Below are 27640 nucleotides of genomic sequence, written 5' to 3' on the forward strand. Positions count from 1 at the left end.
AACGGATTTTTAAAACAGCTTACCTGTAAAATCCTTTTCTTTGAGTACATCACGGGACACAGAGGTCCCTCCCCTCTTTTTTTGGGATCGTCATTGCTTGCTACAAAACTGAGGCACTTCCTGTATAGGAGGGGTTATATGGGAGGAACCTTCTTACTATTGGTTGCCAGTGTCCAATCACCTGAAGGTAAGCGTATAACCCACATAGTCATTATTATGGTGCTCTGTGTCCCATGATGTACTCAAAGAAAAGGATTTTACAGGTAAGCTGTTTTAAAAATCCGTTTTTTCTGTTGCATGGGAGAAAGAGGAATACCTGACTGCATTTACAAATCTAGGTTGCAGTTTTAAGCTGGGCCCTTCTACCTTTGAACTACTGTGCAAATATGTATGCTGTATGTATGGCCAGTCATCTGCAAAAGATGTGAACGATGCAAAATACAAACCACTGTACATGGCATTGTCAGCTTTCCCAGAACTATCCATGCCTCTGACAAGTGACGCCCCTTACCAACACTGTAAAAGGGCAAACTACCAAGCAGCCATAATGAGATATTCTCTGAAAGGTATAATGTGTGCCCTGTCACCCATTAACAATGGATGGCACCTTGAGGATGGGAAGTTAATAGTGACCTGGATGACTAGAAATCCTGCCCCTGAAAGTGTGTTACAGGTAGTCCACTGCAGTTGCAAGCAAGGTAAATGTGAGACTGGAAGATGTTCCTGTATGTCTGCAATTGTACCAGTTTGTGTCGGTGCAGAAATTTTGTAAATGTTTCCCAGGAAAAAGAGGAAAGAGCTACATTAGACAATAGCTCTAATGACAGTAATAGGGATAATACTGATGAGTGAAGACACTGTTTCGTATTTTAGGGTGATTTTTGAGCTGTAACGAATCTATTGTAGAATTGTAAATTTTTGGCACTATTTGGCATTAGGGGGATACGGTTGCATTTTGAGTCATTTCAGCCAACTTGTGGCAACGTGTGCTGCTTTTTTAACCTTCTTTGATTACACAGTGCTTACTGATAATTTTGATGAATACATCTCATTTTTGATACATTTACAATGTGTATGTTTAATTTTGCTAGGTGAAGCGTATTTTCTACTATTTTCACGCTTGAGTATATGAATGCACCAATACCTGTCTCAAATGTTATGCACATGTGTAAATGTCAGTTTGAGAGATACAGTATTTTGTGTTGCTAAAATGAATAAAAATAAAGGTACAAGCAAAACCAGCACCATAAGATAAGGGGAGGACTGACCATTTGGGCACTCACCGAGGGCCCCATGCCACTAGGAGGCCCCATCAGAGTGGCAAGCCTCACTAAAAGCATGGACAGTATGTAAAACTCTGTGTTTTTTTACATCTGTCTCTGAAATGTCCCTTACCGACATCATTTTGCTGTAAAAAAACCCAAGGCTATAGCTGTCCCTCCTCTGTACTGCCTCCTCAGCCAATGGGAACACAGTGTACACGCCTCCTTCCTCACCGCGACTCATTTGATTTCAGAGCAGGAGATTGCCGACAGCTGGAGGAGAGGAGAGGGAGGAGGGGACACAGCCTGCAGTGTGGGAAGGGCTGCAACCTGCTGGAAGGTAAGCTTGCTGAGCTGAACTGATTGTATTTTTGTCAGTGCTTACCCTTACCCTGGTTCCCGGCCCCTTTTCGGGTGCCGGGCACCTGAATTACAGTGGCAGGGGTGTTTTTGGGAAGCACCTGATTAGAGCCATAGGCTCTAATAAGCGTCCAAAAAGGTGAACAGCGGGCGTCATGCTGAACCGCCTCTCAGTCAATCAGGTGCTCGGGTCTGTTACCTGTCACCTGATTGGCTGAAGCGTCAGGCACTATGATTGGACGCCTGATAGAGAGGATGGAAGAAGACATCGAGGAGTGTGCAGGACACCGCCGCAGACCTGCTGCGAGACAAGTAAGTGCCGGGCAATGCACACTGGCAGCATTTGATGGGGCACAGTAGCAGCAATTGATGGGCACACTGGCAGCATTTGATGGGCACACTGGCAGCATTTGATGGGGCATAGTAGTGGCAATTGATGGGCACAATCTATAAAAAGGGGGGTTTTGGGACTTTAAATGAGGCGCGGTTAGGCGCCTCCATCCCGGTATCAGGTACATTCAAAAGGAATTTGGGACTTTAGATGAAGCAGTTGAAATGCGGAGGTAGGAGTCAAAAATATTTTGTTCATAACACATATAGTAGAAAAAAGATTTCATATATATACATGCACATATAATTAACACAGAGTATAGGCATGATGGATAAAAGAGTATATACAAATGAACACATAATCATAATGAATACTCAGAGTAGTAATATATGAAGCAGCAATATGACCTACAAGTGCCAAAGGTGGCATGCCTGGTGACTGTATCTGTAATCGCATGGTATATATAGGTATGATGGTACTAAAATAATATTGGTGACATATTTTGATGGGCACACTGGCAGCATTTGATGGGACACAGTAGCGGCAATTGATGGGCACACTGGCAGCATTTCATGGGGCACAGTGGCGGCAATTGATGGGCACACTGGCAGCATTTGATGGGGCACAGTAGCGGCAATTGATGGGCACACTGGCAGCATTTGATGGGGCACAGTAGCGGCAATTGATGGGCACACTGGCAGCATTTGATGGGGCACAGTAACAGCAATTGATGGGCACACTGGCAGCATTTAATGGGGCACAATAGCAGCAATTGATGGGCACACTGGCATATGGGATTGCCAACGTGAGACAATCAATTTGGCATAGATTTTAACATCAACCCCAAATAAAGATATAGAACGATAGCTAGAACGCAGCCTTAAATTCTTTTCTGGTTTAGGAAGTAATGTGATAAGGGCCTCTAGCGTCTGTGGTGGGAACCCATTGAAAGCAGATATGCTATTGAACACCCGTAGCATGAATGGTGTTGTATGTTCCTTATAGGTATTGTAGAACCGTCGGGGGCCAGGACTTTTAGCTGATGGTGTATTAGTAATTGCTTCCAATAATTCCTCAAGTAGGAGGTTCTAGTACCATATTAAAGTTCCCTCCTACAAAGATAGTACCTTCTGCAAATTCTGTCAAAAGATGAATGTATCGTGTAATTGCTGTTATTTGATCGTGGTTTGGAATATAGAGATAGGCAATTGTAAAGACTGTATTCCAGAGCCAAAATTTAAGAAAAAGATACCACCCATTGGGATCAATCACATGCTCCAAGGGAGATATTGGTAAACGCTTGTGAATAGCGATGGAGACTCCCCTAGTCTTGGAAGAGGACAAGGTACTGTGAAACCATCCCGAATAGTGTCTATGCGAGCATGCTGGAATACAATTAGCTTTAAAATGGGTCTCTTGGAAAAGTATAATGTCTACCCTAGATTTGTGAAGAGCATATAGAATTTGGCTTCTTTGATTGGTTGTTAATACAATTAACATTATATGAACAAAGTTTCAATGAGGATGGCGAGGATGAGTCGGTTGCCATTTCCTGTCTGCCAAAAAAGGAGGAAAAAAGAAAAAAAAAAGAAAAAAGGGCAGAAAAAAACAGCGACAAAAGGAGAGAGATCATTCTCTCTGGACCCAGGGCTATCCAGGAACCAAAATCTAAAGGGAGATAGTAGACTGTACAAGGACGGTAGTGTATTAGACACAAAAGAGTTTGGAAATATCCAAATGGAAAAAAAGAACAATTCCCACCAATCCCTTCCAGAGGGCTGGTGTACATACGAGGGGGAGTGGATACGCACAAAGGAGACCCCATAATGAATCCCGAGGGAAAGACCAACTTTTAACACAGTCGCCGATATATATGAGAAAAAAAAAATCCAACAACACCCCAAATCGCTTGTATTCTCATACATGAGACCTGGGTATTTCCAGGAACCAGTGTATGAGAAAGAGAGAGAAAAAAAACAAAACACCATACTACATTTTTCACCTTTTCCTATTGCCACAGCATATGGCTTCCAGCCAGTTCATCAACTAGGAACTATAGCGGCTGAGTAGCAAATCGAGTATCATAGGTCCAACTCCCACCCATCATCCAATGCACTACACCAGCCCCCCAGTACATATAGAGAATATCGCGTAGTTCCTATATAAGGGAGATACCAAGACTTGGCGCACATATACTTCACGAGATATACAGTCGCCCCCTTAGTTCCCCCTATTTACATGCATAGTGTGCATGCCATACACACATGCAGGGGTGGACTGACCATTCGGGCCCTAGGGGACTGCCCGAGGGCCCCATGCCACTAAGGCGCCTCATCAGGGTTGCCAGCCTCTATAAAACCAGGGACAGTATGTAAAAATCTGTGTTTTAAAAAAAATCCCAAGATTATAGCGGACCCGCCTCTCCAGTACATTTTCAGTGTGTGTATGTGTATTCTGTGTGTGTATACTGTGTGTGTATATTGTGTGTGTATAATGTGGGTCCCCATAATCTTCTCCTATTGCCCGGGGGCCCCATAATCTCCTATTGCCCGGGGGCCCCATGAGTTGTCAGTCCGCCCCTGCACACATGTACACACCCATGCATACACATACTCCCATGCCCAATCTATAGGGACCCCAGTAGTTGTCACAGTTTATAATAATGCAACAAATTCCACAAATACGGTATTTCATTGTCGTGCGCAGGTGATGTGGTCAGGGCAGTAGGTTAATATATAGACAACTAATGCTACTTACCCACAGTGCACCATTCTCACACCCCCCGCATGACACATGGCCACATTGCAGCGTATACTATATATATATAGGATTTTTCACTGCTTCCCCTGGGTGCAACCATGCCCCCTGGAGAAATATTTCTGACCATGAGGGAGAAGGGGAAAAAAAAAGGGAAAAGGGTGAGAAAGAAAACACAAAACAAAAAAAATACCTACATTCTTAATATAGGATCAATGGTTCAAAAATATCATGCAGAAATATTGGCATGTTCTGGCACTGGATACCATAGTTGGACCATTAGTGCCAGAACGTCCAACCTTTACTTTTCGCAGAGCTAGGTCTCTGTGAGGTAAATTGGTCTCCAGTGAGTTTAAGGGGGGCACCGAGGACCCCTGTAAAAGGCTGGGTACTTTTAAATGCGGGAGGGGTGTGGCCATTGCCAATATATGTATGTCGCTACCCATAAAACCCTTCCAAATAAATTGTAATTTACCCCTAAGCATTTTGCGAACTGTAAGACACATGGGGTCATTTACCTCCTGCAGTGCGAATGTGCATGCTTCTATGTGGGCCAAACAAAAACTGAATTCTGGCATAGAGCATACAGTCACATTATGAGCATGCAATCATGCAATCCAAACCTACCACTAGGACGCCATGTAACGCACTTCCATGGTGGTATCTTCCCACGTATTAAATTCCTAATACTGGATAGGGTGCACCCTGGAATGAGAGGGGGCGACTGGAACAAAATCCTACTACAGAGGAAACAGCGATGGACATGCAACATCCTTTCTCGAACTCAATGAGACGATCTCCTTCAAACCCTTTTTGGAGGGTTTCGTCTCTGGAGGTCTGGAACTCTATCAGCTTTCATTAGCGTATGAATACTGTTTTTCTTTTTGCACTACCGTTTCCCTCCTTTCCCTTTCCCTCTCAATCCAGGGTCCCAACTATCGGGGTTAAAAAATTGATAATTCATTCGGGTATTATTTCTTCTGCTATATTCTGGTTCCATGCATAATGTCCTGAGCTGATACTGCTTGACTGCAGGGCACGACAATGTATCATGTTTTTATACCTGTACAATTGTTGTATACCGGCATTTTACCGACTGTCTGAGTGTATACTCTTCTTTTAATTTTAAGCATTTGGGAGATATTCTTCTGCCTCCCTGAGTTTGTATTATTTTCCTTTTTTCCCCTTTTTTCCCCTTTTTTTTCCCTTTTCTTTCTTTCTTTTTCTCTCTGTGTGTACATTTCGCTGTATTCTCTTTTTCAGTGTTTTGGTTCTGTCTCAGCTGTGTGCAGCATCAGCATGGTTTTGACCAGCCTTGATGTGATCTTATAGTGTTTATTTAGTTATGCAAGCCCAAGACTCTGCTTTCGGTGACGTTATTTACTTTCTCAGTGTCATGTTTCTGCATCCTCCGGTTGCTATGGGGCTTTTTCACACACAAGCTAGTAGCTTATCCAATAGCCAATGACGCATTACGTTGCGCTGTTGCACCGCACAGCGCCGCAAGATGACGTCATGTTTTTGCGTCTTCCGGTTGCCACAGAGCTCCTCATATACAAGCCGTCAGCCTATCAAAGAGCTGACGACACACTACGTCGCGCCGCGAGATGACATCATAACTAGGCACCGACCCCAGTGTGAGAATTGCCGTATTTGGCACACCTGGGGTGGATGCTGTGGTATTGCAGACACTATGTGGTCAGGTAATTCCGACCCAGGTGTCTACAATCCTCTATCACCTACCAATATACTTATATAGCACTTAATGTTTCCATCAGTCTCTGTTTCACCCGGCAGACGCAAACAGCCACACTATTCCATCTTGGTTACAAGGTAAGATCATCATGGGATTTGGACCCTAGTGGCTTGCCATTCTAATTTATCTAACTTGAGGGTTAATGCACTGCAAGTTGAACGGCGCCATGAGGAGTTTTTGTATCTTGTGTAGTTAAGAGATTTTTTCTGTGGCTATTTTAAGATCAATAGGGCCTCTTCAGGCATCAGGTAGATCCTTGCACTAGCCCTTACCCTGTGATGGTTTGGATGCCTGTATCCAGGACACAGATTTCACCCCACACCGACCTGATCCATGTTTTGGAGGATAAATATTGTACATCTCTTCTAGAGTCACTGTGAATGTAGGTATGACGCTCTGGTTGCTTGATTTGTGGTTTCTGTTCCTCTACTTTAAGAATATAATTTTTTGCTAACAGTTCAGGATACCATATCTGAACTAATTAGTAGATGTGTCTATCTATTTATATAGATGTACCACAGTCAAACATCTAGGCTATTGGCCCATCTTCAGTGTCCTATGTGGATCGCTGGCTGTCGCTATCTTCCTGGTCTGATCTCTGACAGACACATCTCTTATTTTCATTATTGAGTTATGATCTCTCTATCTCTCTCTATCTCTCTCTATCTATGGGTGGAGCACTAACACTTGGGGTCAGTATACTCAGCTGTTATTTTACTGTCTGTGTTATAATATGTATTTATATTGTTCTTTTCATACTTGAAATTAGACTTGCGCACAATGGGAAATTTAATTTAGTTTTGGTTTGTTGTCATTTGTAAAATACATAATTTCATTCTGTTTTATTCGTTATGTTACGTTAATTCGTTTTCGGATAATTCGTTACTATTCGTAGAGTGTCGATATTCGTTATACTGAATCTCGAATCATTCAAATTCATTCGTTATAGCTGATTGGACTGTAAGATTTACTTTGAGTTGACCTTTTGTTTCATTAGATCTTTAACGAACTACCGAATCATGTTGAATTCATTCGTTATATCCGCTATAATTTCTTTCATATTAGTTGAAATTCGATATTTATGCATGTACAGTGGGGCAAAAAAGTATTTAGTCAGCCACCAATTGTGCAAGTTCTCCCACTTAAAAAGATGAGAGAGGCCTGTAATTGTCATCATAGGCATACCTCAACTGTGAGAGAAAAAATGTGGAAACAAATCCAGACAATCACAATGTCTGATTTTTGAAAGAATTTATTTGCAAATTATGCAATCTATACACTGGGGAGAGAACCTCTGGGGGAATCTAGGATGGAAAAGGACCTGGGGGTCCTAGTAGATGATAGGCTCAGCAATGGCATGCAATGCCAAGCTGCTGCTAATAAAGCAAACAGAATATTGGCATGCATTAAAAGGGGGATCAACTCCAGAGATAAAACGATAATTCTCCCGCTCTACAAGACTCTGGTCCGGCCGCACCTGGAGTATACTGTCCAGTTCTGGGCACCAGTCCTCAGGAAGGATGTACTGGAAATGGAGCGAGTACAAAGAAGGGCAACAAAGCTAATAAAGGGTCTGGAGGTTCTTAGTTATGAGGAAAGGTTGCGAGCGCTGAACTTATTCTCTCTGGAGAAGAGACGCTTGAGAGGGGATATGATTTCAATTTACAAATACTGTACTGGTGACCCCACAATAGGGATAAAACTTTTTCGCAGAAGAGAGTTTAATAAGACTCGTGGCCACTCATTACAATTAGAAGAAAAGAGGTTTAACCTTAAACTACGTAGAGGGTTCTTTACTGTAAGAGCGGTAAGGATGTGGAATTCCCTTCCACAGGCGGTGGTCTCAGCGGGGAGCATTGATAGCTTCAAGAAACTATTAGATAATCACCTGAATGACTGACACATACAGGGATATGTAATGTAATACTGACACATAATCACACACATAGGTTGGACTTGATGGACGTGTGTCTTTTTTCAACCTCACCTACTATGTAACTATGTTAGAAAATAAGTATTTGGTCAATATCAAAAGTTCATCTCAATACTTTGTTGTATATCCTTTGTTGGCAATGACAGAGGTCAAACGTTTTCTGTAAGTCTTCACAAGGTTGTCACACACTGTTGCTGGAATGTTGGCCCATTCCTCCTTGCAGATCTCCTCTAGAGCAGTGATGTTTTGGGGCTGTCGCTGGGCAACACGGACTTTCAACTTCCTCTAAAGGTTTTCTATGGGGTTGAGATCTGGAGACTGGCTAGGCCACTCCAGGACTTTGAAATGCTTCTTACGAAGCCACTTCTTCGTTGCCCGGGCGGTGTGTTTGGGATTATTGTCATGCTGAAAAGACCCAGCCACGTTTCATCTTCAATGCCCTTGCTGATGGGAGGAAGTTTGCACTCAAAATCTCATGATACATGGCCCCATTCATTCTTTCATGTACACCGATCAGTCGTCCTGTTCCCTATGCAGAAAAACAGCCCCAAAGCATGATGTTGCCACCCCCATGCTTCACAGTAGGTATGGTGTTCTTTGGTTGCGACTCAGCATTCTCTCTCCTCCAAACACGACGAGTTGTGTTTCTACCAAACAGTTCTACTTTGGTTTCATCTGACCATGTGACATTCTCCCAATCCTCTTCTGTATCATCCAAATGCTCTCTAGCAAACCTCAGATAGGCCCGGACATGTACTGGCTTAAGCAGGGGGACACATCTGGCACTGCAGGATCTGAGTCCCTGGCAGCGTAGTGTGTTACTGATGGTAGCCTTTGTTACGTTGGTCCCAGCTCTCTGCAGGTCATTCACTAGTGTGGTTCTGGGATTTTTGCTCACCGTTCTTGTGATCATTTTGACCCAGGGGGTGAAATCTTGCGTGGAGCCCCAGATTGAAGGAGATTATCAGTGGTCTTGTATGCCTTACATTTTCTAATTATTGCTCCCACAGTTGATTTCTTCACACCAAGCTGTTTGCCTATTGCAGATTCAGTCTTCCCAGCCTTGTGCAGGTCTACAATTTTGTTTCTGGTGTCCTTGGACAGCTTTTTGGTCTTCACCATAGTGGAGTTTAGACTGTGACTGTTTGAGGTTGTGGACAGGTGTCTTTTATACTGATAACAAGTTCAAACAGGTGCCATTAATACAGGTAATGAATGGAGGACAGAGGAACCTCTTAAAGAAGAAGATACAGGTCTGTGAGAGACAGAAATCTTGCTTGTTTGTAGGTGACCAAATACTTATTTTCCACCATAATTTGCAAATAAATTCTTTCAAAAAAATCAGACAATGTAATTGTCTGGATTTGTTTCCACATTTTGTCTCTCATAGTTGAGGTATACCTATGATGACAATTACAGGCCTCTCTCATCTTTTTAACTGGGAGAACTTGTACAATTGGTGGCTGACTAAATACTTTTTTGCCCCATTGTATATTGATTCATGATAATGATTCGTAATTTGGAAAGTCGTTTGTTTATTGAATCTATTAACACACACAATTACATTATCTCTTCTCCTCTGCTTAAATACAATACAACACCCTTCTCACTCAGTTCTTAGGAATGCACTTTCCCAGTAATCCAACCCCCAGCGCAAAATGAATCAGCTGATTGGACTGAAAGATTTACTTTGAGTTGACCTTTTGTTTCATTAGATCTTTAACGAATTACCGGATCATGTCGAATTCATTCGTTATATTCGCTATAATTTGTTTCATGTTAGTTGAAATTCGTTATTTTTTTTATTCGGACATTCGGATGCATCTATCAAAGATGATATGTATTCTGTTATCATAGATATAAACTTCAGATTTGGAATTTGTAAGCCCTCTGTCCCTGAAGAAGATCTACATTTTGTTTTTTTGAAACGCATTGGATTTTCTGTCTGTCTGACAGTTTTTGGGCTTTCTTCTCAGTTGTTTCCATTTCTGCTCCCAATATGTGTTTGTTTTTTTTATTTCCACTCTGATGTCGTTGATTGGTATCAATGTTCAATAAACTTGTATATTTTTACTAAAAACTGTTTGTGGTCCGTTTAAAGTCCCAATTTGAGGAACCTACTTTTACTTAATATATGACATATAAAATCATAGACATAACGCCATAGGTGTGCAGAGCCTATTGCATTAGGGTGTGCACCCCAAAGCTCAAACATACGTGCCTTTCTATGCAGCCTCAGCTGCACTGGACAGTGAATTAATGGGAAGTGCTCTGTGCTGAGTGGCTTGCTGTTCATTCACAAACTGAAGCATGGTAAACACCGTTACTATGCTTCAGTTATGAATGAACACAGTGAGTGAGTGTGTTCACTGTGTTCATTTAGAAAAGTAAGGCGCTGGTAAATGCCAAATTCAGTCATCCCAACCTGCAAAAACTAATTTCAGGGAGATGGCAAACTAATTTCAGGGAGGTTCAAGGGGCGCCCCCCACCCCCGCGGCAAAATATTATTTAAATCACTTTCTCAATATTTTTGCGCAGTTCTGTTTGGGGAAAGGGGTGGGGGGTGGGTGGCAGTGGACGGTGTCAGTAGTGTTTTTACTTTTAATAATTGATTTTTTTTTTACATTTTAATTTGTTTTTAATTTTTCTTCACAATGCTTTTTTAAAAAATTTTTTACACTTTTTCATTTTTTAGAATTTTTTAACAATATTTTATTTTTTATTTTTGAGGGGATTTGGTGAGATGTCAGGGGTCTAAACCTTTGAGACAGACAAAGGGACTGAGGACACATTCCCCAGTCCCTTTCTCAGCACTAAATATGAATGAACAGGAGACCGAGGCTCCTGTTCATTCATAAACTGAGCAGAGTAAACACGGTTTACTCTGCTCAGTAATCACAGGACACAGGAGCGATCTCGCTCACTGTGTCCTATTACTAGTTCCCCCCACAGCTGCGGGAGAGGAGAGGAGGGGAGCCGGCTGCGGGTGACGAGGGGGGGGGGGAGAAGGACACGGAAGGGGACTGGGGAGGAGTACACAGAGAAGCTGGGGACAATCGGTGCGGCTGGAGGGACAGCTGTTATCACCGATCGCTTTTTAGCCGTCAGCCGCGGAAGGGAGAGAAGGAGAAGCGGCTGTCAGCTAAAAATCTATACAAAGGAGACCGTGATCACAGCTAATCCCCGCCGCACCGATCATTCCCGGGAGATCGGGAGGCGCATGCGTGTGTGCGGGAGCCGCCGCAGAAATGAGATGTCTGCAAATTTACTACCCCCTGCCCCCACTCTCTATCCTGAAACATCCCCCACAACAGCAGAGGAGTGGGGGGAGGAAGCCAGCAGTGCTGCAGGGTGGGGGAGCCAACATAGGGGAAGCCCAGGCAGTAGAGGAAATTGGCACTGCACGTAGTGATTAGGGTGTGCCCAGGCTCACCTGGCACACTCCCTGCCTATGCATAACGCATATCAAAGTTTAATCAAAAATAGAATTGTATGTCTAGAGGAAAAACTTGTCGCGTAACATTTGAAATCATATATTAGTCAATGAGAGCTGTCTTAATTAGCACTACTGAAGTCGCTCAGACTTTAGAAAAGGTTCCTGTACCAGTTCAAGGTGACTTATATCCGACTTGCGCACAAAGACTTTAATAGAAGTCGCCTTCAAGTCATCCGACTCATCTGAGGATCCCCTCATCTATATTAATGTGATTCCCTGAAAGTCACTTTAAAGTTGCATCAAGTCTTACTCAAGCTGCTAGCAGATTGCCAGGAAAACGCCTGGCAAAGTTGCATCATAGGTCGCGGCAGTGTGAACCAAGAGCCCAAGAGGGCATATGATCAAAATATACAAATCTTTAAATGGCGACTGTCCCACTGAGAGAAAACTATTTAACCTAAGGTCTCTAAAGAAGACACGTGGCCACACAATGAAGTTGGATGAGAAGCAGTTCAATCTTAAACTGTGTAAGGGGCTCTTTACTGAACATGATATACAGGTATATGGAAAATGGTAGCAACACACACACACACACACACTTATAAACAGGTTGAACTGGATAGTCTAGTGTCTTTATTCTACCTTACCAACTACCTATTAATCAATATTTATCTATATACTGTAGCTATCTGTATGCCGGTCTTTATATCTGTCTGACTATCTGTCCATCTGTCTATCTCTTTTTATCTATCCATCCGTCTATCTCTTTTCATCTACTATATCTATGTCCTCTATCTCTTACTACACTATTTAAACTCTTGCTCACTTTTTTCCCTGAAGTCTGCCCCCAGTCAGTAAACTAAACTCAGAGACTTTTTTTTTCTACTGTTTCCTTCTCTCTGGAACTCTTACTGCCTTTTTTGTACATAAATCGGAGCTTTCTGCATGGCAGGCTGAGGCTGGAACCAACAATCATGATGCAAAAGGCAGATTTCATATTCATGAGCTGTAGGAATATGTAGCAGCAGCAATGTGAGGCAGGGCGGACTCTGTGCGTAAGTGGAGTGGAATGTCTCTCCTGCTGACTTTCTGTAGCCTGTAAAAGCTTCTGCAGAGCAGGAAGACAGAAGGACAGATGCAGGTACCATATGGACACAGCACACACTCCGACATAACTATTCCTGTTTTCTATGTTTCTTTGAGGGTTTCTTTTACTTTTCTTCCTGTTGCTTTTCCCAGTGTAACTGTTGCTTTATTTGGAGTCTATAGTCATACTATTGTTTGCAAAAATTGTATCATATATAGTCAAAGTTTCAGTGCTGATGGTAGCAGTCACATCACATAGGGGTGCTGATCGTTCTGGGCTTGGTTTTACGACTGATCAGCAAAGAGTATATTTTCCCCTTTGTTATGAAAATGGAGACATTTTTTATTTGCTGGGGAGTGCGAGAGATTGTGCGTGACAAAATGATTGTGTTGGCACACTGACTGATTCGCCGTGGTCAGGTTTCGTAGCCCCTTAGCCCTCATTTACACTTAAGTATATTTCATCTAGTTTCCCTATGCCTGACTGTGCTCAACATGCAGAATCCCATTCTTTGTAATTGTTCCTGCGTACATTTGTACACTCGGTTGCCCTACACTCAAAAAAAAGTGCATGGGCTTTGTAAGGTCTATGGCATAATTTTTTAAAATTCAATTTAATTAAAGGGGCATTGTTAACCTCTGCACCCCCATTGTAAACAGCTAACCTATGCCCCTCATTCTAAGCCTAGCTTTTCAACCCTATTCAAAGCTCACCTGTGCACATCTGTCCAAAGCTCACCTCTACACCCCCCCCATTCAAAGCTCACCTCTGCATTTCCTTAATCACATCTCACCTCTGCACCCCCTTCCAAACCTGTCCGCAGCCACACCTGTCCAAAACTCACGTCTGCAGCCCCCAACTGTTCACAGCTCACTTCTGCTCACCTCTTGTTTGCAACTCAACACTGCACCACCTGTGCACAACTCACTTCTGCACTCCCTGTCCACAATTCACCTCTGCACCGCCATGCATACCTCATTTCTGCATTTCCTTGATCACAGCTCACCTCTGGACCCCTGTCCAAAACTCACCTCTGCACCTCCTGTCTGTAGTTCACCTCTTGCACCCCCCCACCTGTCCATAACTCACCTCTTTACCCCCACCTGTCCACAACTCACTTCTGCACTGACTGTCTGCAACTGAGCCCGGCACCACCTGTGCACAACTCATCTGTACATCCCCATCCACAACTCATTTCTGCATTTCCTTGATCGCAGCTCACCTTTGCACCCTTGTCCAAAACTGTCTGCAGCTCACCCATGTTCAAAACTCACCTCTGCAACCCCTGTCCGTAACTCACTTCCTGCACCCCCCTCCACCTGTCTGTAACTCACCTCCTGCACCCCCCACCTGTCTGTAACTCACCTCCTGCACCCCCCTACAGGTCACTGTATCTCTGCAACCCCCCCGCCCCTTAACATATATGCTTTGCTGCCCTCTCTCAGCTCTGACCTTTAAATCCCTACAGCCCTCACATTTGCATCTCCCACCCCTCCCTCCACTATCACAGAATTTTTTGCTGCTCCATCATTTCCCACTGGCCAGCAGCAGAAGCAGGATCTTCAGAAGGGCAACCAGGCACAAGTTCAGCATGCGATGCCCTTCCTCCTGCACATAAACACACTATACCCATGCAACTCTGCCTCCCTTGTCCACACCGTCTGTGCAGGGGCAGGGAGATTCTGTGAAAGCCGGCGGGAGAGTTCTGCTGTCACTTGTAAATTGGGAAGCAATGCTTCTGTGTTTACAAGTAACAGTAGATAGCAGGGAGTATAGGGCCACTGCTGAAGGTGGCAGAACAGAGCATGTTCCGACTCAAAAAACTGTGTGTGTGTGTGTGTGTATATATATATATATATATATATATATATAACACACACACACACACATTAGAAATATATATTCATCACATGACCTCTGTTCTCAGCTGCCTAAGGGCTTAGAGAGCTGGGGGTGGAGACCACAGGCGGACGTGTCAGCAGGAGGCAGAGAAACAGCAGGACACTGATCTTCTAATTAGCTGTGAAGGTGTGTGTCCTTCCATGCCAAGTGCGGTCAGTTTGGAGTAGGAAAGCAGGGTACTGGCAGGATCACCAGGTATTTCACACAAAGGAAGCAATGAAAAGGAAACATGAAGGGAGGAAAAGGCGAGGTTTGGGAGCTCATGGAGGACTTACAAAGAGGCAGAAAACACAAAGGATTTAATGAAAAAAAAAAATTACTGAGCCATTAAGATTATGATTTCTGGAGACTATGGATATTGTTTAGTGTCACTTTAAGGCGATGTTCAATGTGCAAGGTTCATTAAGATATAGCAAACAATCAGAATGCATCTGTTACTGATATGAGATAATTGGCTGCAATAGTCTACTGTAATTTGGAGATGCCTATTACTTTTTTGTTATTACTAACTACTAACTAATATTACTAACTATGCTTAAAACCTGCTCTAAATACCCTGTGAAAGGAATATGCTTTTACTTACCTATTCCTAGGGCTCACCAGTCCAGTCACGTGATCTCCCCAGCGGCATATTAAGGTGAGAGGAGAGATTGCCGACAATGGCTTCAATGCCTTTGCAGTGACGTCACACATGGGCTTATCATGGGGCATCTGTTGTTGGCTGTCTTTCCTCTCCCCTGAAACTACTGCTTTAATAAGTAATATTTAAAGTTTAGGCTTTTTCCTTTTATTGGTTCTGTTCTGGTTGTGTTTGTACCATTCTGCTATCCCGAAAGAAAAACAAAAATGAATTCATGCAAACTAAAACCACTAACCAATCACATGCCTTAAAGTTAAGGGCTTGTTTACACTAGATGCAGTGAAACTCGAACGCATATGCAAGAAAAATACATGTATTTTAGTGAGCCTAGTTTAAACCATTGAGGTGCTTTGTGTGCCAACTTACAGAATGCACATAAATGCACTGTAAATAATTAAACAAAAAAAAATTGCATGCAGAAATGCATACTGAACGCAGAGGTTGTGGTGTAAAAGAGCCCTTGCAAGGCAAACGTTTCCCGCTATAGTCATCCAAACAATAGTTGTTTTTGACAATCCAATATAAGCTTACTTGAAAATTCTCCATTTGTGTAGTGAGTTGTCTGCTGGTCATCTCTTTCCACGACATCCTGAACTCTCTGCATGCTTTGTGGCTTCCCCTCTGCTCATTCCTTCAAGTTACTTTCAAATTCTAGGGACTACGTGTCCCTTGGTACCTTGCTGCCTCCAAACAGTGATGATGTAGCAGTGGCGGCTGGTGGAATATTTGTTGGGGGGCAGCAAACAATGCACCCACAGCCACTCCCCCCCAGTCAGTTGGGTCACCAAACCCCCCTTCCCCAGTCGGTCACCAGCCCCGCACTTACCCCATCTAGGTCGCGGGCAGGGCAGCGCTTCCTCCGGGTGGTGGCTTCCCCTGCGTCTCCTCCACCTCGGCATCACGGTGGCTTCCGCCGTGCATCTCTACCCTTATCTTCCATAGCGGCCAATAGGATCGCTTCTCCTCTAGGCCAATTGGGTGACGGATCTCAGGACAAGCTTCTGGATTGGTCGGGAGGAGAATCAGGAAGACAATAGCGAATATTATTTTGATATTGTCACACAACTGGGTGTTTTGCTATTGTCACACAACTGGGTGGGCCCACCAGTCACATCATTATTATTATTATTATTATTATACAAGATTTATATAGCGCCAACAGTTTACGCATCACTTTACAATGTATAAGGGGGGACAACACAATTACAGTACAGTTCAATACAAAAGGTACAGGAGGGCACTGCTCGTAGAGCTTACATTCTAAAGGGAGGGGGTGGTGGTACAAAAGGTAATAGCTGCAAAGAATGATTTGATGGGGGTGGTTATGTTATGATGGGGGTCATTATGCTGCGTGTAACATGATCTGTAATTGGGGGTATGATGAATGATAGGATTCTCTCCTCCATTCACAGATTGTGTGGCGTACAGTCTAATCAATGCATGGACTTTGTGCAATGGAGTAGGTGGGTCCCTATCAGATCTTTTTCACAGCAGCTCACAGAAGACTCAGAGCTTTTAACTCTTCCAGTGCTAGAAGCTTTGCAGCAGGAGGAGGACCAGTCATCACTGAGTAGAAGATTTCTATGCTCTACACCAGTAACACATGATAAAAACATATGTTGTACTCTGATGCAATTCATTTTTCAATGAAACCCCAAATACCTAATACAAAGCAAGTCCAAAATAAGGTAATGCGCATAAGGTGCGTGTTCAATTCTTCTTGGGTTGTGGGGCATTGACAGCCCAATCAAATTAATGAGATGCCTTAACAGAATACATTTTGCTGTGCAAGATATCGTAATTTAAGGTATGTTAGTTAATGCAACACAGCGTAAAGATCTGAATGGGCCCAAAGACATTTGCAGGGTTTCTTGAATGGAAGTAGCAGTTTGAAGACTTATTTTATTTGTATAGACTTTAAATCTCTTAAATTATGCTTCTGTATAATAGTGCGTAACTGAAGGCTGTTACCAAAATAATTTAAAGGAAAATCCATCACTCTAACACATGTCCCCTTTCAACAAAATTAAAGATACACATATTTGCAAGATGATTGTCAAGCTCTGTAGGTTGTATTTTCTCATGTGTTGAATAAAACATCACATGTACAATGGACCCCCAACTTAATCTCTGGCATACGTACCATGAATGTTACCGATAAATACATCTATGGCTTTTCCCGCTTGAAAGATCAAGCTAACGATCAGCTTCTTTCAAGCAGGACTGTTGGAAATTTTTCACTTGATCAGTGCCATCAGCCTATGGGCTTCAGCTCTAATCAGTGTATTCTGACACGGGAGGAGTTCCTGCTGTCAGAATACAATAGCCCAGTGGGGAGGATTCCGCCATCTACCTGGCTTGTGTGAATGGGGGAATCCATTCATTTTTCTCCATCAGCCCGCTGGCTAATAGAGAAAAAAACAATCCATCTATGGCCAGTGTAACAAATATATCATGTCAGGGCACACAAACAATAGATTCCATGCAAAAAAAGTCTTCTTTTGTATCCTAAAAACTTTTTGGCCTCACACACCCAGGCATATTCACCTCTACGATGTAGAAACTGGGTGTTTTTCTGCATCCAGAAGACACAGGTGGTGTTTACAGCCCTCTGCCAGCAGACTGTCAAAATTATGGAAAAGCCAAAATACACATCTGAGCAGTACTTACATACAAGGCCATATACCCAAGGCTGGCACCACTTCAATCATCAATAAGGCCAGTAATACAGCTCCTGTGCATATGCAATTAAAGTGACATTAAAAAAAAAAGTTTCAGTATTCAAGTACATAGTTACATAGTTAGCCTGGTTGAAAAAAAACACAAAGTCCATCTAGTTCAACCAAAAAAAAGGGGAAAACAAAACAAAACAAAACAAAACATTTTCTTTTTTTTATAATCCTATATACACAATCACATACCCACAGTTGATCCAGAGAAAGGCAAAAAACCCCAGCAAAGCATGATCCAACTTGCTCCAGCAGGGAAAAAAAATTCTTCCTGATCCCCCGAGAGGCAATCGGATGATCCCTGGCTCAACTTTACCTATAAATGTTAGTATCCAGTAATGTTATGTACATTTAGGAAATAATCCAGGCCTTTTTTAAATCTACTGAGCTGGACAGAACTATTCCACATTTTCACTGTGAAGAAGCCTTTCTTGTGTTAAGAGATTAAATCTCCTTTCCTTCAGACGTAAAGTGTGCCCCCTTGTATTTTTGTAAAAAAAGATCTGTGTACAATCCTTATTTAAACTGATCCAGCTCTGGCTCCTCTGTGGCATAGAGCTCTTGACAACATCTGGAAATTCCAGGAGCTGCGATGTCACCCATAAACCACCATGGCCCAGCTGTTGACAGCTCTCCCTCCTCTCCCCTGCAGCACCCGCTCACTGATGCAGGGGAAGGGAGCTGCGGAATCATGTGAGCAGAGCGGAGCATACTTTAAAAGGTACCGTATATACTCAAGTATAAATCGACCCGAATATAAGCCGAAGGCACCTAATTTTACCACGAAAAACTGGGAAAACATATTGACTCGAGTATAAGCCGAGGGTGGGAAAATGCAGCAGCTACCGGTAACCAATGCCCATCTATAGCCTCACTGTGCCCATCTGCAGCCTCACTGTGCCCAGTTGTAGTCACACTATGCCCAGTTGTCACACTGTGCCCAGTTGCAGCCTCACTGTGCCCAGTTGCAGTCACACTGTGCCCAGTTGCAGTCACACTGTGCCCAGAAGACATGAACTTTGCCGCTCACCGTACGCTGTGAGTCTGAATCAATTAACACAGATGCAAGAGCATTGTTTGTCAGCGTGTATTCCTTCCAAGTGAGGAGACCGCGAATGGACGGGAGTCTGAGGGAGTGAGGATCAACCAATATAGGAGTCCTTAATGGTGAGCTTTAAATATATCCCACTATTGGGGAACGAATGTACTAGGATCAGTGACATTTAAATTGTACTGGGGATACTTGAATTTCCAGATTACTATTTGCTTCTTGTCTGTAAACATCAGCACCGCATTATGCATATATCTAGCCGGGAATAAACACTTGCAAGTGGACTTTGTATCCATCTTATAAACCCAACTCATGCAGGCAACTACTTATATCACCAGCCCATTTGATGTCTTCACTATGTCCGTTTAAATTGGAGCCTTTCTGGACTAATGAATATGCATCGGACCCGGGTCTAAGATCTTTGTCTGCATGTGTATGGTTGATGTTTGTGTGAGATGTGTGTATTAGGTTCGGTGGCCACCCAAGTCCCCTAAGACGTCAGTCTTATTTTAACCATATGTTGTTGGTAGTTGTAATTTGATGTGGAAGAGTTATCTGCAACATTGTTGCCTCTTTTCTACTTTTGTTTTAATCTTTGATAACTAATAAAGACTTGTTATTAAACATGTTAGTTGGTCCTTGTTGAAGAACTGCTTTGCAGAATTCTCTTCTGCTTCCTTTTGTGTACACTGTGCCCAGTTGCAGCCGTACCTTTTATTACTAAAACAGAGTGTCTCCCGCTGTGTAACGCATTCTGTCCAGCCGTCCATTGAAACAAAGCCCGCCTCGCCTCCTCCTCGTCTGTGATAGGCGGAACACTGATACAGTTTCCCAGCATCGTATCAGTGTTCATCTATCACGGACAGACGAGGAGACGGCGGGGCGGGCTTTGTTTCAATGGACGGCTGAACAGAATGCATTACACAGCGGGAGACATGCTGTTTTAGTAATGAAAGGTGTCTCCCGCTGTGTAATGCATTCTGTTCAGCTGCCCATTGAAACAAAGCCCGCCCCGCCTCCTCCTCATCCGTCCGTGATAGAGGAACACTGATACGATGCTGGGAAACTGTATCAGTGTTCCGCCTATCACAGACGAGGAGGAGGCGGGGCGGGCTTTGTTTCAATGGACGGCTGGATAGAATACATTACACTGCGGGAGACACATGCTGTTTTAGTAATAAAAAGTACGGCTCACTCAAGTATAAGTCGAGGGGGAGTTTTTCAGCCTAAAAAATGGGCTGAAAAACTCGGCTTATACTCGAGTATATACGGTAAGTATACAGATCCTTTGTACACAGGGTAGGCATGATAGGTAGGAGGTGTGGGAGGGAGCATTTTTAAGAATAGTTAGTGACAGTGTTAAGCTCGAATTCCACTTTAACTAAAGAAATTACCTGCTATTGCACTGTAGTGTAGGAATGTAGCCTTCTCTTGCTCGCTCCTGAGATGAATTATGAGCTATGGGATTTGTAGTGTGTATAAAGCAGTGCACATGACCACAAATAACATGCACTGCTTGTTCCAAACCAATGTTTCTCAAGTCCAGTCCTCAAGTACCCCCAACAGGTCATGTTTTCATGCTTTCCATTATTTTGCACAGATGATTTGATCAGTTTCACTGCCTTAGTAATTACCAAAGCTGTTTCATCTAAGGGAAATCATGAAAACATGACCCGTTGGGGGTACTTGAGGGCTGGAGTTGAGATTGGCCTTCAGAAAACAAACGGAAATGAGTGGGGAAAAAGAGAGGTTCAAAAGCTTACAGAGGACCTTACAAGGAGGCAGAATGACACAGTGTAATGCCGCGTACACACGATCGGACTTTACGGCATACTTGGTCCGGCGTACAGGATTTCGTCAAACAATTCGATCGTGTGTGGGCTCCAGCGGACTTTTTTTTTCTCCAAAGTTTGACGGACTTAGATTTGAAACATGTTTCAAATCTGTCCGACGGACTCGAGTCCGGTCAAAAAGTCCGCTCGTCTGTATGCTAGTCCGATGGACAAAAATGAACACTAGGGCAGCTATTGGCTACTGGCTATGAACTTCCTTGTTTTAGTCCGGTCGTACGTCATCACGTACGAATCCGTTGGACTTTGGTTGATTGTGTGTAGGCAAGTCCGTTCATTGGGAAAGTCTGTCGTAAAGTCCATCGAAAAGTTCGCCGGACAAAGTCTGCCATACTCGTGTGTACACGGCATAAGAGTTCTTTCACACTCGCAGTAGGGTGTGGTGACCTCTGAAGGGCAATCTACATTTGGGTCTCTTTTCAGAAGGCATTTGACAGGCAGTGAGGAGGTTATAAATTTTCTGATTTAACCCTATAATGCCACACTACCATGTCGCAATCGAGTACATTGCACACGGGTGCAGCACAGCCCCATTGAACTCAGTGGGCAAGTTTGACATGTGGTGGCGCTTGTCAAACTCTGTATCCCGAGTTAAAAATGCAGCAGCCCACGGCTCAGTCTCCTGTTTTTACCTCCCATCCTGTCTGAAAGAGATACGATTTAATGAAAAACAGATAACAGGGCTGTTAGAGAATAAGCATATTGTTTGGTATCACTTTAAGTTACCATGCTGGCACAAGGCTCCATCTGAGAGAAGCCAGGTGAGTACACTACACACTATATGCAGTATTAGTGGAAAACAAGTTCTTCGTAAAAAAGGAAATCATTTTTTATTTATTTTTTGGCAAAAGAGACTTATTCATTTCTACATAAAAAAAAAAAAAAAAACATGCTTATTACTAGAACATTTTTATTTTCAAGGGTACAGTTCAGCTTTAAAGTTGCAGCCTTAGCAATTGATATTATTTGATTGTTCGTGGAAAAAGATATTGGCTGCACAGATTTCCAGCACACTGGTAGATTTCCATGACTTACCCAATGCTCACTATTGATTACCACTAGCAGGGCTCAGATTAGCATTCAAGAACACTACATATCTAATAACCAGTGTTTGCTTTGTATCAGTTTGTGTCTGTTTGTTTTTTTTTTTTTGCATAACTTTGTTCTTGTTTGAACAATTGTGCAAGGCGATGGGAGTGCATTTCAGCTTGCTTTCTGTGGGTGCGATGCTGGGCGTGTCTCCCTCCCTGTCACAGTTTCTGTTTGGCATCTAATGCTAATTGCTCAATCCTTGGCTGCTCCTTTTATTTCCCGGGAGGATTTTGTTGTACTTTGGAACATTCTATCAAGTACAGATCATGACACGGGGAGACTAGGCTTGGCCTTGTACACCCAGTGCTGGAGTCAGGCCAGGCCTGCATTAACATTTACACAACTAAAGTCACAAGTTTCCTACATAACACAGGACGGAGCAGACACATTCTCAGCAGAACTAGAGTTAACATGTGGTCTGAATCGTCCGATGGATTGCAGGGACATGTTACAAACAACATAAAGTAAAATTCCTAGCTAATCTTAAAGAGGATCTTTAGTCCTCCCCCAAAAAATAAAAGTCAGCAGTTACCTTCACCTTTTGGGTAAAGTTCTGTTTTAAAAGTGATAGTAAAGTATTTTTTTTATTTAATAGCAAAAACAGTGTATACTTACCAATTCCATTGCACAGAGAGGCCCTGAACCTCTTCTTTTTGGGTACCCCGCACTCCTGGCGGCTCCTCCTCCGACTCCCCCCCCCCCCCATTACAGGATTTGGCTGACAGCAGCAAGAGCCAATGGATGGTGTTCCGTCAGAATCGGCGACCCGTCAGATTAGGTAACGGAAGTGATGTTTCGTTTGCGCATGCGTTCCTCAGCTACCAGGGTTGCTAATCTGACAGAACACCTGCAGGCAGAAGAAGGTAGCGAACATGTTACTACACCCAGATACGTCTTGAATTTAAGAGTAATTTTAGCAATTTTAGCAATAAAGTGAGCGTATAAAAAATAAATCTAATATGTTAACATTTGTGATGCTATTTGCATGTTTACTTTTGAGAGCCTAAAGGTTTAGCGCTGAGTAGTGTGGGATTTACCAACATGGCCTCCGGCACCTTCCTACTGCTGGCGTCCAGCTTCTTTCAAAATCTAACATAAAACATCTCATGACAAAGATGTTTACTTCTAAACATTTGCCTGATTGGATTAAGCATTGGATGGTTGGGCTAGATAGCTCTATTTAACACAGAATTGGTGTACAGGTACTGACTTTCAAAACTCCAGCCTCCCAAAAAGTTCTTCATCCATCTGCCCTGATTATCTACGTGGTCATCACAGCTTTATTGGCAGTTGATACCTTTCCAGCATTTGTACTGTTGTTCATGGTTTTTGTTTCACTTAAAGAGAAATTCCAGGTATGGAATTTTGTGTCATTGTGGCCTATGAGACTGCAAGGTGAGGCTAGGTTCTTTCTTAGAAAAAAAAAATGCAAGTAAAGTGTCCTGAAGCAGAAGAGTGTCAATTCATGCATTAATACATATACAGGTATACCCCACTTTTAAGTACACAATGGGACCAGAGCATGTATGTAAAATTTTTCACTTCTGGGGGTCAGGGGCTGTAGTGGGGGTGTCAGGGGCTGTAGAGGGGGTCAGGGGCTGTGGTGGGGGGATTAGGGCCTATAGTGGAGGGCCATGGGCTGTAGTTGGGGGGGGGGGGGGTCAGGGAGTGAAGTTTATAGTACTGTACAGTAATTCACTTATGTTTAGGCAGCAACTCTGGGCTGGCTGGCTGGCGGGCATGGCTGGCGTGCAACTTTGGGCTGGCTGGCGGGCAACTCTGAGCTGGCTGTGGAACTTTGCCTCTTGACTTGCAGCCTCTTCACTGGCGACAACTCCAAGCAGCAGCTCCGCCTCTTTCAGGCCATACTGCGGTTGCGGGAATGTCTGTACTTGCCGGGTATATCTATACTTGCGAATGTACGTAAAGTAAGTGTACTTAAAGCGGGGTATGCCTGTACATAGTACAAAGGTTTCTTTAACACAATAAACACTGCAGCCACACCCTAAAGCAACCTCAACAATGACCACACACAATGTATTAGAAGGCCACGTAAAGGTTTTAAATAGCGGAGGACTACACAACTTTACATTTATACAGAGCAATGGGTCTCACCATTTTAGAAACCAATTATATTGGCCATTCCCAGTCATGTTCCAAAGGTGTATTGAGGCACCTTGATTACTATGAACAACTGTGGATCCCCACTTCAGATCTGTAGGTTACCTGACCCCCGATATGATATGATATTATAGGAGGTGCACAGGCATGGTCTGAATGACCTCAGGCACTTGAATCTGTTAGTGAGGGATTAAGGCCTGGTTCATACCTATGCATTTTTTAGTGCGTTTTCAGTTTTGCAGAAACACACGACAGTCCAGTTAACACGGTTTCCTATGGGTCACGTTTACATCTGTGCATTTTATGGAAAGGGCCAGGGACTTTTTTTCAGTTTTTTTTTTTTGGTTCTATAGACTTCAATGGATCAAAAATGTGTATTGAAAAACACAAAATGCACCTGGAATATGCATACTGTAACCTGCAGTCTTAAACACAAGTAAAATGGGCTCGGGTGTGTTTGGATCCCACCTGCCCGATCCCACTAGGAAGCCGACACTGCACACCACTGATCACAGGCAGTGAGACATTTCCCGATCTGTGCAGCTGCGGATCGGGAAATGTCTCACTGCCTGTGATCAGTGGTGTGCAGTGTCGGCTTCCTGGCGGGATTGGACAGGTGGGATCCTGAACATGCCTGAGCCCATTCCTAAACACAAGCAGGTTCTTAGAGTTCTGACATGTAAGGAAGGGAGCAGGTGCAGAGTCAGTCACTGCAGACCACTGAGAGCTATCACCTCCACCACTAGGTTATTAGAAGGAAAACAACAGCAATTGAACTAGGTTTTCTAACCATTCTAATTGTTTCCATGAGAAGCCCAGGTCAGAATTGTATGTAGGCGCCTTATAGAAATGGAAATATCACCAGTTTAGCTGAAGCATATAGATCAGACAGCTATCACCTGTATATACATTTTTGTCAAGTCCCTTATTAATAAAATAGCTCTGAGCTGTCTTCTCCTGCCGCTGTCTCTCCTAGTGCCGTTGTCTTCTTCCGCTGCCATCTTCTCCTCGATGCTTTCTTCTCCCGAAGCCGTCGTCCCCCGGTGTCGTCTTCTTCATTTCCACCAGTTACCTACTAATGAAGACGACAGCGGCGGCGAAGAGGAGGATAAGGGTCTGGTATAGATTGGATTGGACCTTTTTTTTTTAAATTTGGCAGGGACCATACTAGACCTGAAGGGCCTGGTATAGACCTGGGGCAGGGACCCCATGCCACTTTTTTGCCGGCGATTTTTATTTTTGTTTACATTCAGCTGTCAGCGGGGAACCCTGTGACAGCTGATGACTCATCAGCTGTTAAGGATGCGGCGGACGGCTTTCCAGCGCCCTCCTTAGCAATCAGCTATATCCAGTGTGTTTACAGTGCATTTAACCACTTAAGGACTGGAAGGATTTGCCCCCTTAATGACCAGGCCATTTTTTGTGATACAGCACTGCATCAGTTTAACTGACAATTGCACGGTCGTGCAACGTTGTACCCAAACAAAATTTATGTCCTTTTTTTTCCCACAAATAGAGCTTTCTTTTGGTGATATTTGATCACCTCTGCGGTTTTTATTTTAGGCGCTATAAACAAAAAAAGACCGACAATTTAAAAAAAAAACAACTATTTTTTACATTTTGCTCTAATAAATATCCCAAAAAAAATTCTTCCTCAGTTTAGACCAATATGTATTGTACATATTTTCGGTAAAAGAAAAATCACAATAAGCGTATATTGATTGGTGCAAAAGTTATAGCGTCTACAAAATAGGGGATAGATTTATGGCATTTTTATTATAAATTTGTTTTTTTTTTACTAGTAATGGCGGTGATCAGCGATTTTTAGTGAGACTGCGACATTGCGGCAGACAGATTGGACACTTTTGACACTTTTTTTGGGACCATTGACATTTATACAGCGATCAGAGCTAAAAATAGCCACTGACTACTTGATAAATGTAATTGGCAGGGAAGGGGTTAACACTAGGGGGAGATCAAGGGGTTAAATGTGTGTCCTAGGGAGTGTTTCTAACTGTGGAGGGATCGGACTGCCTGGAGGAGGAGACCGATCACTGTTCCTAATCAGTAGCACCACAGATCTGTCTCCTCTCTTCTGACAGAATAGAGATGTCTGTTTATATTGACAGATCTCTGTTCTGTCTCTCTCAGGAGCGATCGCGGGTGCCTGGCAGACATCGCAGCCATCAGGCTCCATCATCACACTGCGGGCGCACATGCGCCCCCTAGAGCTCTTAAAGCGCCCAACATACCATGACGCCGATTCGCGCAGGGGAGCCAACCTGCCGCAGTACAACTGTGGTGGCTGGTCCTTAAGCGGTTAAAGAGAGAGAGACAACAGAAAATGCAAAATGCATGAAAACTGCATGCAAAACCGCATAAACGCTGGTTTATAAACGCAAAACGTGCCTGAAAACGTGCAGCCGCATAGATGTGAACTTAAAGACTTAAAGGAGATTCCTCTCATGTTGCAGAGATTTTCTCTTATGTCCAGTTGTATCTCTGGGACAGGAAGTTAAGAGAAATCTCCCTGACAAGCACAGACAACAAAATAAAAAAGATAGGGTCCTAAAGTAAAACTGAATGCAATTTTTTTTTTCATTTTGGATATAGTAATGGATGATTAGAACCCCAGTCATCTGGCCCAATTGGAGAGATATCCCTTCACTTCACTGTTAATTTTGAGGTTATACTATTCAATTTAGTTTTAGTCATAGTCTTTTGACTAAAATGCCATTTGTGTTTTAGCATACCTCCAAGTTTTTGAGATGGGAATGAGGGACACCTATCAGCAAAAGTATGCAGGCATAGGACACACCCCTTGCCATGCCCTCTTAAAGGAGAATTGTACAAAAAAACAAGATTGGTTAAACCCCCAAGTGCTTTTTTACCACTACTATTCCTTTATATTGACTTTTGGAATTTACAAATGCAGCAATTTAGAAATCAGAAAGGTTTAGCACTTGAAAACACTTTTTGATAGATAAAAAGTGCATTTTATATACAACTATATAGATCAGACCAAAATGAGGGACAAATGAGGAGGTAAGAGGGACAGAGAGATATTGTTCCAAATCAGGGACAGTTCCTCGAAATCAGGGGCAGTTGGGAGCTATGGTTTTAGTCATATTTTAGTCATCTGAATTGTTTTAGTTTTAGTCATATTTAATTGACTAAAATTTCCAATAACATTTTGGTCGACTAAAATCTCCAGAAAGTGGAATTTCCTTGTCTGTTAACTACTTGACGACCGCCTCACGCCGATTTACGTCGGCAAGGTGGCACGGACAGGCAAAATCACGTACATATACGTGATTTGCCTTCCGCGGGTG

The 27640-nt window shown here is 43.1% G+C and overlaps 1 protein-coding gene across 1 annotated transcript in view; it reads left to right on the forward strand.

Moving 5' to 3' along the window:
* Window positions 1–19337: 19337 nt before the first annotated feature.
* The window catches only part of TNKS1BP1 (tankyrase 1 binding protein 1), a 164283-nt gene continuing 155980 nt past the window's right edge, over window positions 19338–27640 (forward strand). Inside the window, exon 1 of the mRNA XM_073596993.1 lies at window positions 19338–19361. The gene's annotated coding sequence lies outside the window, so the exon portion shown is untranslated. The remainder of the gene's footprint in view (window positions 19362–27640) is intronic.

Source organism: Aquarana catesbeiana, linkage group LG08 (genome assembly GCF_042186555.1).
Source record: "Aquarana catesbeiana isolate 2022-GZ linkage group LG08, ASM4218655v1, whole genome shotgun sequence".
Taxonomy (NCBI): domain Eukaryota; kingdom Metazoa; phylum Chordata; class Amphibia; order Anura; family Ranidae; genus Aquarana; species Aquarana catesbeiana.